Source organism: Myodes glareolus, chromosome 14 (genome assembly GCF_982192425.1).
Source record: "Myodes glareolus chromosome 14, mMyoGla1.1, whole genome shotgun sequence".
NCBI lineage: Eukaryota > Metazoa > Chordata > Mammalia > Rodentia > Cricetidae > Myodes > Myodes glareolus.
This window is the reverse complement of record NC_142039.1, coordinates 12,294,435-12,308,633: the sequence shown is the minus strand read 5'-3', so window position 1 is coordinate 12,308,633 and position 14,199 is coordinate 12,294,435. Positions and strand designations below refer to the sequence as shown.

General features: G+C 43.9%; 1 protein-coding gene and 1 pseudogene across 13 annotated transcripts in view; one reads left to right on the top strand and one right to left on the bottom strand.

Annotated features, from left to right (window-relative positions):
- Cacnb2 (calcium voltage-gated channel auxiliary subunit beta 2) overlaps positions 1–14,199 on the top strand; it is a 357,246-nt gene that overhangs the window by 295,394 nt on the left and 47,653 nt on the right. The window lies entirely within an intron of this gene.
- LOC148119759 (Nuclear RNase P) lies at positions 4,182–4,359 on the bottom strand (annotated as a pseudogene).

The following is a 14,199-nucleotide window of genomic DNA, read 5'->3' as shown; positions in this document are numbered from 1 at the left end:
GATGTACCAGAGGCCTTGAAGTAGACCAGTGACTCATTGCAATGAACATTTGCGTGTGGGACTGTGTAGACAAAAGGGTATGCTACATGACACACCGCAGCTTCCAATGCCACTAGAGTGAATGAAGAGGTGATAGAGAGGTGGGAAAGATGGAGGAATGAGGTGCATTTTTCATTTGTTTAGTTTTTATATTTTGTGGGTTTTCTTTGGTGGGGGGATTCTGCAGGGGTGAGGAGAGGATATGGAGGGACTGGGAGGCAAGCAAGATTGGGGTGCATAATGTGAAATTCCCAAAGAATCAATAACAAATTATGTTCTTTTTTTTAAAAAGAAAAAAAAAACAGCCATAAGACAATACAGTGTAAGCTCTTCACAGACTAGTGCAACCATCCCCATCATCAATTTCCAAGATACCTTATTTTTGAGATTATGCTATAGTTATATCATCTACTTCCTTCAGACCATCCTGTTCTCCCCCACCTATTTCTCTCTTTCAAATTCATGGTCCCCTTTTTCTTAATTGTTAGGTGTGTGTGTGTTTCTGTGTGTGTGTGTGTGTGTGTGTGTTTCTAAATACATGAATACAACCTACTCAATCTGTTAGCCTGTATGTATATGTTTTCAATACCAAATGATATTCTGATCATTTGGTATCAGAGAACAGTCGGTATGTGCATCCCTGGGGAAGAGTATTTCTCCCCCTCCTTTGCTGTTTGTTGTTCTTTGCCTGTGGGTGAAGCCCTGTGAGCTTTACCCCCTCTACATTATCATGTCTGTCAGCATCATCAAGGTCATGTTTAGGCAGCCATGTTGCTGAGAGTTTATGGGTGTAGCTTTTCTGATATTTCTAAGAGACACAATCTCACAACAAACTCCCTGTTCCTCTTGCCCTTACAGTCCAATCTACACACAAGTCTTACACCTAAGACTCGATGATCTAGGACACTCTTTTGTGAACTAGGACACTGAGCTGCATGCCAATCAGGAACACAACTTCACCCCCTCCATCCCGAGACGTCATTGTTCTACTTTCTGGGCTTCTGACTTTGACTATTCCAAGGGCATCATATAATGCTTGTCCTTCTCTGAGATGCTCATTTGACCTATCATTGTATTATCTCGTTCTGTGGGTATTGGAGCTTATCTGTGAATTTCTTTTCTTTAGGACTAATTTTTGTGAATATGCTACTTGCTTTATTTCTTTATCTGTCGGCAAACACTCTACTTCTGCTCTTTAAATGCTTCTGTGAACATGGGTGTCCAAATAACCCCAAGAACCTTCAAATAATCCTATTAGTTAAATCAGAAAATGTACACTGCTTCTTAGATTATACACCATCATTATACACTGTGTTCAAACATATGCAACCCCCGAAGTGTGTTTGAAAATAACTAATTTAATCTATTAAGATTCTTGGTAACAGATGAAACCCTATATTCCCATATAATACTCATTGGAGATAAAAATATTAACCTCCCAGCTGAAAAATAAAAACTAATTTGGCAAATCAAGTATCATGCAAGTGAGAAACTATGAAAATTTGATTCTAATTATTTTTTACAGCTCATCTTTCATGTGCCTCTGGGAAATTACTGCTTGTGGTGATTCTAACACATTGTATAAACTCTATGAAGATCGTATTGCGTATCTTGTCTACTGCAAACAGTAGGTACTTGATACATATTGACTGTACTTAAAGGAGTAATTATAATGTTACAATTTGGGAACTTTTCTTTAGTCTTCTTTCATGACTAAATATGAAATTAAACAAAATTTAAGACATTAGTGAGACAAAAATTTCACACTTAAGTAATACCCATAAAATAATAATATATATTTTTATTCATTCTTTGACTTCAAACAGATGTGTGCTGTCTATTGGTTCTAACCACCCACAGTTCTCCCTTTCCACATTTTCCCTGAACACCCCAAATACATTTCAGGGAGACTTGTCTCTTTGACAGAACACGATGTTTTTGAAACCCTCTGCTCGCAAAGGGATTCCTCCTTTCTGTGCTGATGCCTCTTCTGCAGTTATCTTCACTTGGAGAACCTTCCCCTTGTGCTTCTGGGGTTTCTTGCCCTGAGGTTTTGAATTTTGTCCACAATGAACTTGTGACAGACACATCGCTCTGGACAGACCTTGTCCTAGGAATTCCCTACCTGTGCGATGCTGTTCACTCTTACACTTCACATCCAGAGGACTTCCCCATGGGTCTACTAAAATGTATTCTTTATTTTGAGATTATACTTCTGCCAAAAGTCTGTGACTCTTCAAACATGACATGTTACTAGCTCCCAATCTGCTCTGTGTCACCCCAGGAGGAAGTTCCTCCAATCCTCCAATAGCTGCCTACACATACTGAAATCTTTCTGGAGTTCTGGAGAGATGTCTGGTGTTTCTTATTCTTTCCAATTTTGGATATATACTCATTACAGGAAATGACCCTCCTCTGCCATCACCAAGCAGAAATTTACCAGTTCTGTAGGATGTGAAGTTCACCTTGTCCCCCTTCTCCCTGCAGGGATTATTTATATGATAGTCCCAGTAGGCTTGATTTCCCAATCTTTTTGTTTGCGAAATTTCTAAGGCTCCTAGGATAGAATATTTGATATAAAAAATCCTCAGTGTGCCTAAAAATATCCTTCATGGTACCCTCCAAATGGACGAAAATAGGAGCTGTTTGCAAAGCATACATAACCAATGTTTACATCCATCTAATCTGAGATAACTCTCTTATCTTCTCTTCAAGCTTAATCTCTGACTTCTACTTACTTTGCCTCTTTGCGGGGCGCCATCCTGTCCAGCAGGAATGAACCCCACCAAAAACGAGAATTCCTTCTCTGGTCACATCTTTATTTGGAGCATTCCCTTGAGGAAAATTGGGGGAAGGGACGATAGAGCAGGGACGAGAGAAAGCTTAGAGAGAGAGCGTTGGGCCCCGAGGCAGCTGCTTTTAAACGGTGGAGCAGCTTGAACGCTGTCCTGATTGGTTAATGCCATTCTGCTGGTCTGAGCATGTGCAGGCAAGGGTGCAGGCAGGGTTGTTCAGCCCCACATGGCTACCTCCAAACTGCAGGACCACCTGTGCCTCCAGGTGGCTCCCAACATCTCCCCCTAATTATTGTCTTTAAGAGCAATAAGGCAAAACTATTTTCCAATCTGGTCCCCACCTAGACGCAGCATGCCAAGGATATCTGCTCCCACCCATCCCCAAGGAGGGAAAAGGCAAAATAGAGTCAGAGATAAGAGGTTGCACAGGGTGTTGCTCAAGTCGATGGTGTGAAACAGCTGCTCTTGGCACCGCCCAGAAGGTCATCTCTGCTGTCTCCGCACGAATCTTTTACAGCAGGACACTCAGCATCCACTGGGTCGTCTTCTTTATCTCTCTGGTCGGTCTCGCTGGCATCCAGATGTATGTCAGCATTCCTAGAAAAACATAAACAAAACTCTCCTCCCAAATTAAACATTTAAGAGTATTAAAAACTCTCAGTGTAAAAATTCAGCACAATCAGTACTGGAAGTAGGCTGGTTTTGAACTTAGAGATCTGCAGGTCTCTGCTTCAAAAAGCAAATCTTGTTTGCCTGTACCAGCAAAATTTTGAATTAAAAATTAAGTGTAAAGAATGCAAGAGAAATCCTTTCTCTGGGGGAAGCTGTCACTGGTAGTGTAGTCCCCCTCTATTGTTTAAAAACCAAAGCAGTTGTCATTGGGAATTGAACTCATAACCTTTGGAAGAGCAGTCAGTGCTCTTAACCTCTGAGCCATCTCTCCAGCTCCCCCATTTAGATGGAAAAACCTCTAGGTAACATTGTTTATCTCACCAGGTGCCTCAGGCAAAAGGTCCGCCTCTCTTTGTTACCTAGGATACGTTAACCAGGTAAACATGCCTTTATTATGATAATCACGACCAGTTTTTTAAGGGAGAATGGGCGTTGCTCATCAATCTGGCTACTTCCTGCTGACGAAGGGGCGATGTTTGGGGGATAAATGTTTTTATCTGACTGAATTTTTGGCGACAAATGTTTTTATCTGACTAAATTCTTAGCGACCTTGGCTGAGGGCGGCAGCAGCAGCGGACGGTGGCGGCTGCCACAGCTCCGCCTCTGAAGCCCATTATGGCGCGCTCCGCATGGCCCAAAGGCATGGCTCCGCCCCGGGCCGTGCGCGGGCTCGCCGTTTCACCTCAGGCAATGAACTCGCACCGCCGGCTGTGAGTCTTTTTCAAGCTCCGGCGAGGGGGGGCATCCGCCCACCCGTGGAGGGCCCGGTCTGCCCGCGCGCGGAGCCCCGTTCTCTGGGAACTCATCTCCGCCCGCCCATGATGCTATGGAAACACAGTTTTTCCGCAGAGCCGATTCAGCTCCTCTCTGCCTTCTATGGCGCCGCTGCTCACCACACAGCTTCCGCCTCAGTCAGGCGAGTCCGCTCAGGTGTTGAAAAAGTCCTCCAAAAACCATAGCCCCGCCAGAAGGCCGGGACATATAGCCTCTGATGTCACACGGACTTTAGCCCGCCCGCGACCTGGCTATTCGCAGGCCTCCAGCAAACTCCCCGCCAGCAACTGGTTGCGTCTCCCTCCTGAGTAGCTGGGATCACAGGTGTGCACCACCGTGCCTGGCCCACTTCCGTGTTTCTAATCAGGCATTACCGCTCAAAGGCGGGCCGGCTGCCGCCAGCACTCTCAGCACGATCAAGCAGCTTGTCTTTCTCAGTCAAAAATTAAAGTTTTTTGTACGTGAGAGCCAGAGACTGAGCTCTCTTATCAAAATTAGGCGAAAATCACCTCCAAAAGCTCTGTGGCTCTTTAAGAACAGGGAAGGCAGTGATCAAGTTTGCCTCCCTACGAGACTGTTGCCTCCAGTCTCTATCAGCGAGTATGCACGGAGGAAGCCGCGGATCTCCCAACCGTAAACCTCGCTTTTTCTCAGCTCCACCTGCACTGAACTTAAGGGATTTTTCTTCCCCGTTGCTTTTTGTACCTTCTTTCAGATACCTTAACTTTGATTTTTTTTTTTTTTTTTTTTTTGTATTTTCTTTTCTATTTTAGGCCTATCCTTTGAAATTCCTTTTTACATTTCTTTTCCTCCCCTTTCTGGGGATTTCAACCGACGTCACTCACCGCTCCATGTTCTCAGAGTTCTGAAATTCAAGGCTCTCTGTGCTGGTGTCTGATCTTGGCTTTTTCTCCCGGGCTTTCTCAGGGTCCCCCGGCGTAGTTGTCAGGGTCCCTCAGCGTCCGGGGTTTCGAGCACCAGTTGCGGGGCGCCATCCTGTCCAGCAGGAATGAACCCCACCAAAAACGAGAATTCCTTCTCTGGTCACATCTTTATTTGGAGCATTCCCTTGAGGAAAATTGGGGGAAGGGACGATAGAGCAGGGACGAGAGAAAGCTTAGAGAGAGAGCGTTGGGCCCCGAGGCAGCTGCTTTTAAACGGTGGAGCAGCTTGAACGCTGTCCTGATTGGTTAATGCCATTCTGCTGGTCTGAGCATGTGCAGGCAAGGGTGCAGGCAGGGTTGTTCAGCCCCACATGGCTACCTCCAAACTGCAGGACCACCTGTGCCTCCAGGTGGCTCCCAACACCTCTTCACTTTAAAATTGTGACAAATGACTCACTCACACTCCGTTAACATCCACTGTTTGATTTCTCCACCCAGAAAGTGGGTTCACAGGTGGTCACACTCTCACCACGCCCTCATCAACTGTGTACTGTCTTCCTCTGCAGTACATTCTCCTCCTCGTCTCTGTAGTTACAGTAAGAGCACCTCCAGCTGTGAGGATCTTCTCTGTTCTTGACCTTCCTGGATTCCCTACTCCAGTCGTGTTCCCTCTCCTGCAGCATCCACGCCTAGCATCTCTTCTGGACAATCCACACCCTAAAGTGTACTGTGGTGTTCTCCATTCTAAAAGTGTAAAGCCCCCGTATCACAGCTTCTCTGATGTTGATTCAGCATCTCCACTCTCTCCCAGGCAGACTTTCCACAGTAGAATGGCCGTTTGCGCTTCTCCCTTTCTGGCCTCATCATGTCTAGATTCTATCCCAAAACTCCAACGGAAGGTTCCAAGCAAGGTCACCAAAAGTCTCTGGGCTTGTGAAATAAGTCATAAATTAGGCCTGATCTCACTCAAGCTGTCAGCAACATTCAAAATAGTCAATTGCTCTCTCCAGCTTGAGATGTTGTCAGCTCTTGACTTCTGTGACATCATGTTCTCTGGCCAGCCCTTGCCAGATTTAAAACAAAACAAAAAGCTGGGGAGTAGAGGAGCACAGGCTCTCTAACCTCTGTTTAATCTCCTAACATTATGATTCTTTCTTTCTTAGAACTTAGCTCATATATTTTTTTCTATTGCTGTATTTGCCATCCAGAGTTTCACCTTTTATGCCTAAACTGCCTATATGGCCCTGATACTTGCGTTATAGTCGTATGGACCTCAAAATGAACTTGCGCTCATCAGAGCACTTGATTTACTCTAAATGTGTTCATTCTTGGTTTCTCCTTCTCAGTAATGGTCCCAGCATGAATACGTCCTGTCATCTTATCTATAAAATGTGACATTAATGCCAGCTACCTCATCTCTCAACTGAGCTCTACTTTCTTCTTCATTTACAAAATAGTGGAGAAGTAAAGTAGGAGAAAATGGACCTTATTTGTATTTTGTTAAGGGACAATAAGGACTAGGGGAGAAGGGATGCATTCAAAACAAGTGGCGAGTAGGTCACACAACTGTGGCAATCAGTGGACAGTAGAAAGAACAAAGATGACGTCAAACAAAATGGGAAGGATATGAAAATTAGGCCTTGGTAGATCATTCCTGAATGCAAGCTTTGGGATCCCCAGGAGGTGCTTGGAGGTATTTGGATATAAACAGCTGGAACCAAGATACCCAGGTTAAATACGTAGACACTAGATGAATACGTAGACACTAGATGAATATGTAGACTGCATCATTGTGCCTGAATCCATGGAAGAACATGCAGGTAGTGAGGAAAAATGCATCCATGGAAGAATAAGAACGTCTGCTCACTGGCCTCAGGTTGTCATCTCCTGCCTCTTCTCTGCTCTTCTTCCAGCCCCGGGCATGGATCTCTTGTCTCTTCACTGTTTCATACCACACTTAATAACCATTCTCAGGACACACAGAGAAGGAAGCGCAGTGCCTTGTCCCTTTCAGTCTTGTACGCAAGATAAACATTCGTGTCCACCTTCTTTATAAAGGTTTCATTGTTGAACATCTTGGCACTTAATCTTCAATTATCTCAACCCAGAGAAAAGAGTGACAACCCTTGACAGACAAATCCGCTCGCACCTGCCTCCCTGGGCTTTGCTTATCTCACAGGCTCCTTGAGAGTGCTTGATGCCAAGAATTCCAGAGCAACAAATAAAACCTCCCAGCCACTCACGTAGTGGAACCCATAGGCACTGAAGCAGGGCTCCATTTCATCTGTCTTCCCTGTTCTTCTAATGGGGTTTGTTGTTCTGACTATGGCTGATAATTTTTGAGTTATACGAAAGTCCTCCTAAAAGGCTCGGGCCTGGTATTTTGGCAGAGAAAAAAACAAACAAACAAAAGAAAATAAAAAATAAAAACAAAACCCAGATCCCTTTGTAGTCAGTAATTGGATAATCCATTATGCATATTACCAATTGCCCTCATTATCGTGGGACTTCATGATTCTTCATTTCAAAAACCTAGCTCAGTGGTGATGGAATACCAGTTGACTAGCAACAGTTAACTAACTAAAAGTTGACTAACAGCAGTTAGAAATACATGTAAACAAATTAGTGCCCAGACTGCAGCAAGTCTAAAGAAACTGCAAATAATGTCCCAGCTAGATGGAAACAAGGCCGGAAGCGGAATAGAATTAAACAGAAAGAATTTCTATTTTGTAGAGTATGGAGTACGATATTTGTGAGTCTCCCAACTGAAATGGTAAGTGTGTTCTGCGGTCTCCTTTTGTGATGGCATTTCAGTAGTTACTGATTTGGGCCAGCACTGGCATTCGGACATTAGTGCTGAATTCTTCACACCCAATTTCCATCCGTATTCTGGAAAACCTCAAATCTACCTTTGAGGTCAAAACCATCTTGTGTCCAACATTCAAGTACTAGGAAGCAGTGAAGAATGTGAGACGGCTCCTGCTCACACAGCTCACAGCTGGGTGAATCTGCAGTCTGGCTATTTGACCTGCATAAAATGTGCAAGGTAATATGAAGTAGTAGATTTCATATGCCAACTGAGCAGCATACACATGAAGTGAGGTCCTCCCTGTGTTTCAGGGGAGGAAGAATGGGAAGGATGCTGTAAACGTAACCAGAGAATAATTTGCTGGTGTTCACTCACTAGCAGCAGCTTGGGGGCTGGGAACTCTATTTATTTGTCTTTTCCATCCATCTCAGATGGCTTCCAACTTAGGAGAGGTTTGTGGACTCTTAGGTTAGTTCTTCTAAGCCCCTTCCTCTGACACAACCCACGAAGCCCTCTTTGTTACACTTCGGCTCTTCTTCTGTGTTTTACGTCATGGTTGCTTGAGTGAGTATATCCCCTACAAGACTTTGGCTTCCTTCTGGCTGCTTTGTCCCTTCCCTGTTTGCATATATTGAGCCTCGTGGGATCCCGACAGTATGCTTACAATGTCCCCTTCCATGTTTCTTTTATAAGGAACCAAAGGAATCTGTGAATTCACACACTGTCAGGAAGGCTGTAAATAACATCACTTTGACCGGTACATGGTGACCGGCGTTAGAGAAGTAAGTGAAGTCAGGTATGTGGCGCATGGCTCTAATCCCAGCACTTGGTAGACTAAAGCAGGAGGAATTTGAGTTAGTGATCAGCCTGGTGTGCATAGCCAGACTCTGGGTAGAAACTGACAAACAAAACCAACCTCAGGGACAATGGTCTTTCTGGTTTTAAAAGAAGTGGCTGCAGACGTTCTAAGTTACTTTTGCTTCCTTCTAGTCAGTTCCTAGAACTCTCACAAACCTGGAAATCCGACTCCTGTGATTGGCAGGCTCATGGGATAGCTCACTGAGAAGCAATGGCATTTGAAATTTTACCACCCTACTTTGCATTTAAGCAGTGTGAGTCACAGAGACCTGCAGGCTTCCCTGAGGTGGAAGTTGTGTTAGTTCACCAAGGTCCGTAGACCTGACACTGTTTATACCAGCAATCACATCAAATCTTACTCACATCTCTGCCAGTGATATATGGCCACCAAGAAGAGCAAGTTTAATGGTTGACTGCATTTTACTAACTCCCTTCTATTCCGTTTTGTTACAACTGTCCTTCTGTAGATTGCTCCACTCTGACAGGTCACAGGGTCCTGAGCTTGAGGGGCCTGGTTCCATTCATTGTTGTTAAAAACCAACAATGCAAACATGCTTGATCTACTTTCATGTCATCTACCGTATTTTTCAATTAATAAGATGCATGTAAATCAACCACAAACATTTAAAGATTACATCTTAAAAATAACCTTAAAAAATGCATTTCTGTCTTCAAGGAAGTCAGATACCTGAGCCAGGCAAAAGAGATTAGGTTAAAAAGAAATGAATTGGGGTAAAGAACTTCAGAATATCACAAGTGGATTTTTATAATCATAAAAATATAAAAAGTAGCTTAAGATTTTTAATAAAAAATAACATCCTCTTGGCTGAAATGCCACCTGTACCTCAGAGTCCAAAGAGTTATGTCAACACACTTCTTAGTTGCTAAGTTTTAATTTTGATGAATTAATTTAATGTTAGTTTTTAATACAGGGTCTAACTATGTAGCCCTGGCTGTCCTGTAATGCCCCATGTAGACCACCAGGCTGAATTTGAATTCACATTGATCAATCTACCTCTGCCTCCTGAGTGCTGGGATTATAAGCACGCACCACTACACCTAGCAGATGTGTGTATGCATATGTATATACAGACACACACATATAAATTTGCTCTACTCAGTTTCATTGTTTCAAATGCTCTCTCAGTTTCTGCATGTGTGTATAGTATGTGCATGCTTATCATTTTTCATAAACTAAACATAAACTTTTTCAGTGTTCCAAAGAGCCTGCAGCAATACCGTTTACAGTATTTGCTGCAAGCCTTTCTTGTTCCTTGGATGTGGATCTGTTTGTTCCTACCAGAATTACTCGCTCCCTGAATCCTAGGCACCTGGTCTGTACAGTTCTTTCAACGGGTTTTCAGAGCTCTTCCTCTGCTCAGCTTTCCAGTGTTGGGCTATTGAATGCTTAGAATAAAAAGATGAAAGGAATAGCCTTTATAAATAAAAAGATAAAAGGGAGCTTGCTATCTTCTTCCCCTAATGGACCTGCATCTTGTCACAGAAGCACACCTGCAAGGCCGGAATGGGGTGAGTACCTGAGCCAAGCAAACATCATAGGCATGACAGCAGGTGCCACCTCAAGGCCTGCCCGCACTGCATGGTCACATGACAAGAAGTTATAGAGAATGGAAAGGTTCTTTAGACAGCTGTTTCTAGAAGGTTTACACATGATAAAATCCAACTACATTTTTTCACTAAGTCTTATTAAAATATATCCCTTGATACATTAAACATTCATTTCTTTTATAACCAGTTTTGCTGCAAGGGTTGAAGTCATTATCACTATGCAAATGGTGGTGGTCTTTACTAAGCTGCCCATGGTTAAGATTTTGGCTTTTTCCACTTCCTCTGGTGCACGAGTTCACCAAAGCCTAAAATTGGAGAAGAAATTATGGGGTAGGGGAGTTGAAATTACAGGCTAGCCTCCCTACCACATGCGACCATCTGCTTTGGGGCTGCCATCTGACTTTTCTCATTTGCCAAATGAGAACAATAACATTCAATGTCCCTGTCAGAAGGGTTTGACTTTGTAACTCAGAGGGACCTGAAAATGTTTAGTTTTATAATTTACATAAAGAAGAAATGGTTAAAGCCAGTGGCGTGGTGACTGGAGACTGCAAGCTCAGTACTCAGGAGGCTGAGTACTCAGTACTCAGCGGGACTGCTGTCAATTCTGGACAGCCTGATCTAAAGGACACGTCCAGGTGGTACAAAGTGAGACTATATCTCAAAAAGTCTGAAAGAATGGGAACAGGAATAAGAAAAGGAAGGACTAGCTAGAGAGATGAGCATAGTTACCAAGTATCTTACAGATGTTTCCCGATGGCTAAACCCCTGTTGTGCACCTGCCACACAACATCATGACAATACCACACATGCACTTTCTGATGAGCTGCTCTTCAAGGACATCAGCGCCTAAAGGAAGAATCGTGTCACACAGAATGTCTGAACTCCAGCATCTCCTGTCCTAGTCAATCCTCTTCCTGGCTCCTTTTTGGCACTCAACCCATCTCTTGTAGAGCTCTTATGACCTTACATGTTTAGGCTCCTACTTTCAGCCCATGGCTTCCTGGTATCAGCTCTGTTCTTGCTTCTTTAACCCTAGTTAACCAACTGAATATGTGAGTCTCAGTTCTGTTGACTCCCATCTTCCTGCCCTGCCTGTCTAACTTTGTTCTTAAACTGTAGCTACTCCTTATCCTAATGCTACCCTTGGGAGTGGGGCTTTGCAGAATTTATAGGGGAGGGTTAGGTCTTCTGTTAAACTTGGGTCTAGATTAAAATTGTGTTTAGCATGAATATATCTCCCAATTAAACTTCCTAATTTACTCTTCTTTGTTCAATCTTTAAAAACTGGGTAGACTTTCAAGCAAACCTCTAGTAGTTTTGATCAGTAGGGTTTGTACACTTCTGAATAGTGTATGTAGTTTTATTTAGAATGCAGCTGCCTCAGTCTACCTTTCTGTAGGTAATCTCAGCTTATCAGGTTGTGGTGGGACCTGCTTCCTCATTTTTGACAACTTCATTGTACTGGTCAGATTTTCTGTACAACAGATTTTGACTGTCATTGTGAAGAGAGTAAGTTCTGAGCCAGGAGTGGTTTGCATGCCTCTGGTCCCAGCACCTGGGTGGTAAAAGCAAGACGATTAGGAATTCAGAATCTTCCTTCCCTATATAGTGAGTTTAAGGCCAGATAGAACTATATGAGATTTTGTCTCCAAAAAAGTAAAAGAAGGAAGAGAAAGATTTAGAAAGAGAAGAAAATATGGGACTGCAAACACATCCCACATCTTAACCTGCAGTCCTCTATTTCAGAACTTTGTGAACTGTTAAAATGGCTCAGCAGCATCTGCAGGGCTAGTAGTGGTATCTGGCTCCTACATACATCAATGAAAATCAGCTGTGATGTTTTAATACCCATCAGTGTTGGGCATCCATGCTTTTGGATCCACCCATTCCAGGGTAGCTCTCTTCAGGTGGGGTCCAGCTCCACTTTTTAAAAATTTCTGTGGGAGTGAGGAAAGGGGTGAGCGGCTAAGAGCGCCTGTAACAGAAGCACGGTGCCTGGGTTCAAATCTCGAGTGCCTGGGTTCAAATTTCGAGCTCCCGCCTAACAATGTGGGCCTGACTCAGTGTAGCTGTAACTGCTGCCCAGCAAACAGAGACGGGCAGATCCCAAGAGCTCGTTAGCCGGGAAGTCTAACCAGCAGGGTGACCTTGCCATTCGGCAAAAAGCTCTTCCTCGAAGCAATAAGGCAAAGAGTGATAGCGAAAGACACCTACTGCAGGTACACACATAATGGTGCACACGAACATGTGGACTGTGTACTCTAATGTGTGTACTTCATACACACACTGCCCCTCCCCGCACCATAGACCATTTCCATCCATTATATGTGTTAATCAGCTTTCAGTTGCCATAGTCATGAACAAGACCCAAGAGAATCCAGGAGAAGAATGGTCTAGCTGGGCTGCAGGGCGGGTACATGGTCTGTTGGCATTGGTTTGGGGACTGGGTGGGACAAGACGGCATATCAGGGTGGGCTCACAGGGAGTTCTCACCTTCTGACAGCTGGGAAGTAAGGAAATGTGGCAGGATGGCGTCCATTTCCTTCGAGGGCACGCCCTTGATGACCTCACTTCCTCTTCTGTATCTCACGTCTTCGAGCTTTCACCATCTCTTGAAAGCCCCACAGACTGAAGACCGCTGACTTATTGAATCCATAGTAGCCCGGAATGGTAGGCTCTATCTGCAGTCAAAATAAATAAGGGATTTAGACAGCAGTGTTTCTATTTAGTCAAATATGAATTGGTCACTAGAAAGGTAATATTTGGGTTATCATTCAACGGGCTTGAAAAAGTCTTATAAATGCTTAAAAAATGTAACGCTGCCTTTAAAACATATTGTCAGCTATCCAAACCCTGAAAATACTGTTCACTTTCTCCTCCCCTCACTGCGATCCCATTTAAATTCAGACTCACCAGTGCTGGTTGACATTCAATTCAAGACAGCAAGGCTGAAAATAGCCTTAATGACGCATGCAGAGCGTTTTCCTAGGAACAGACTCTGGACTTATTAGTGTCTGGAGCCATCAGTCAATACTCATCTGGTGCACGGGTGTGTTGGGAAGCCATGCCAGGAATGTGTGCCTTTCCCTATCATTCACACGGAGAATTAGCATGGCTTGCTTTAAATAGCCAAAGTGGGGAAGGAGGATCGACTTTGCAGTCATGCTTGCCTCGTAAAAATATCTCTTTTTTCTCTGGCTGTAAAATAGCAGTAAAAAACTACCACCTAAAGGTAAAAGAGAATTTGCTGAGGTTTCGGTTGTGTTTTTGCATGTATCCGAACCAGGATTGGTGTAACTGGAGACGGCGCTGCAGGAGCCAGGAGCCCAGGTGCAGCTCTCAGCCACGCTGCTCTCCGTGACCTTGAACAAGACATGAAATTGCTGGGCTTCGCGTTTCATCTTTAAAATGAGAGGGTTGCTTTCTCTGGCAAAGGGCCCTGCTAACTCTAGCAGGGAAGAGTATGAAACATGATAATGCAAGATATTTTGCTGAAACTGCTCACCCAGAAATGGGGCCTTTAAAAAAAAAATAAAATGATAGTTTGGGGTAGAAGGCTCTTTCATGGTGGAGTAGGGGAACTTCACCGATAGAAATATGACAATATGTTGGGACAGTTGAGTTCCTGTTGTCTTATACATAAAGAAGCCAGGGTCCCAAAGGACGGTTGGCTCTCTGGGACCATGGACTGTGTAGTCTTATGGCATATGAGGCCTGGCAGCACTCCCAGCTCTAGTTGGGCTAATGAAGACGGCATTAATCAATAGTGTTCATTGGTAGAATCTACAAAGGTAGA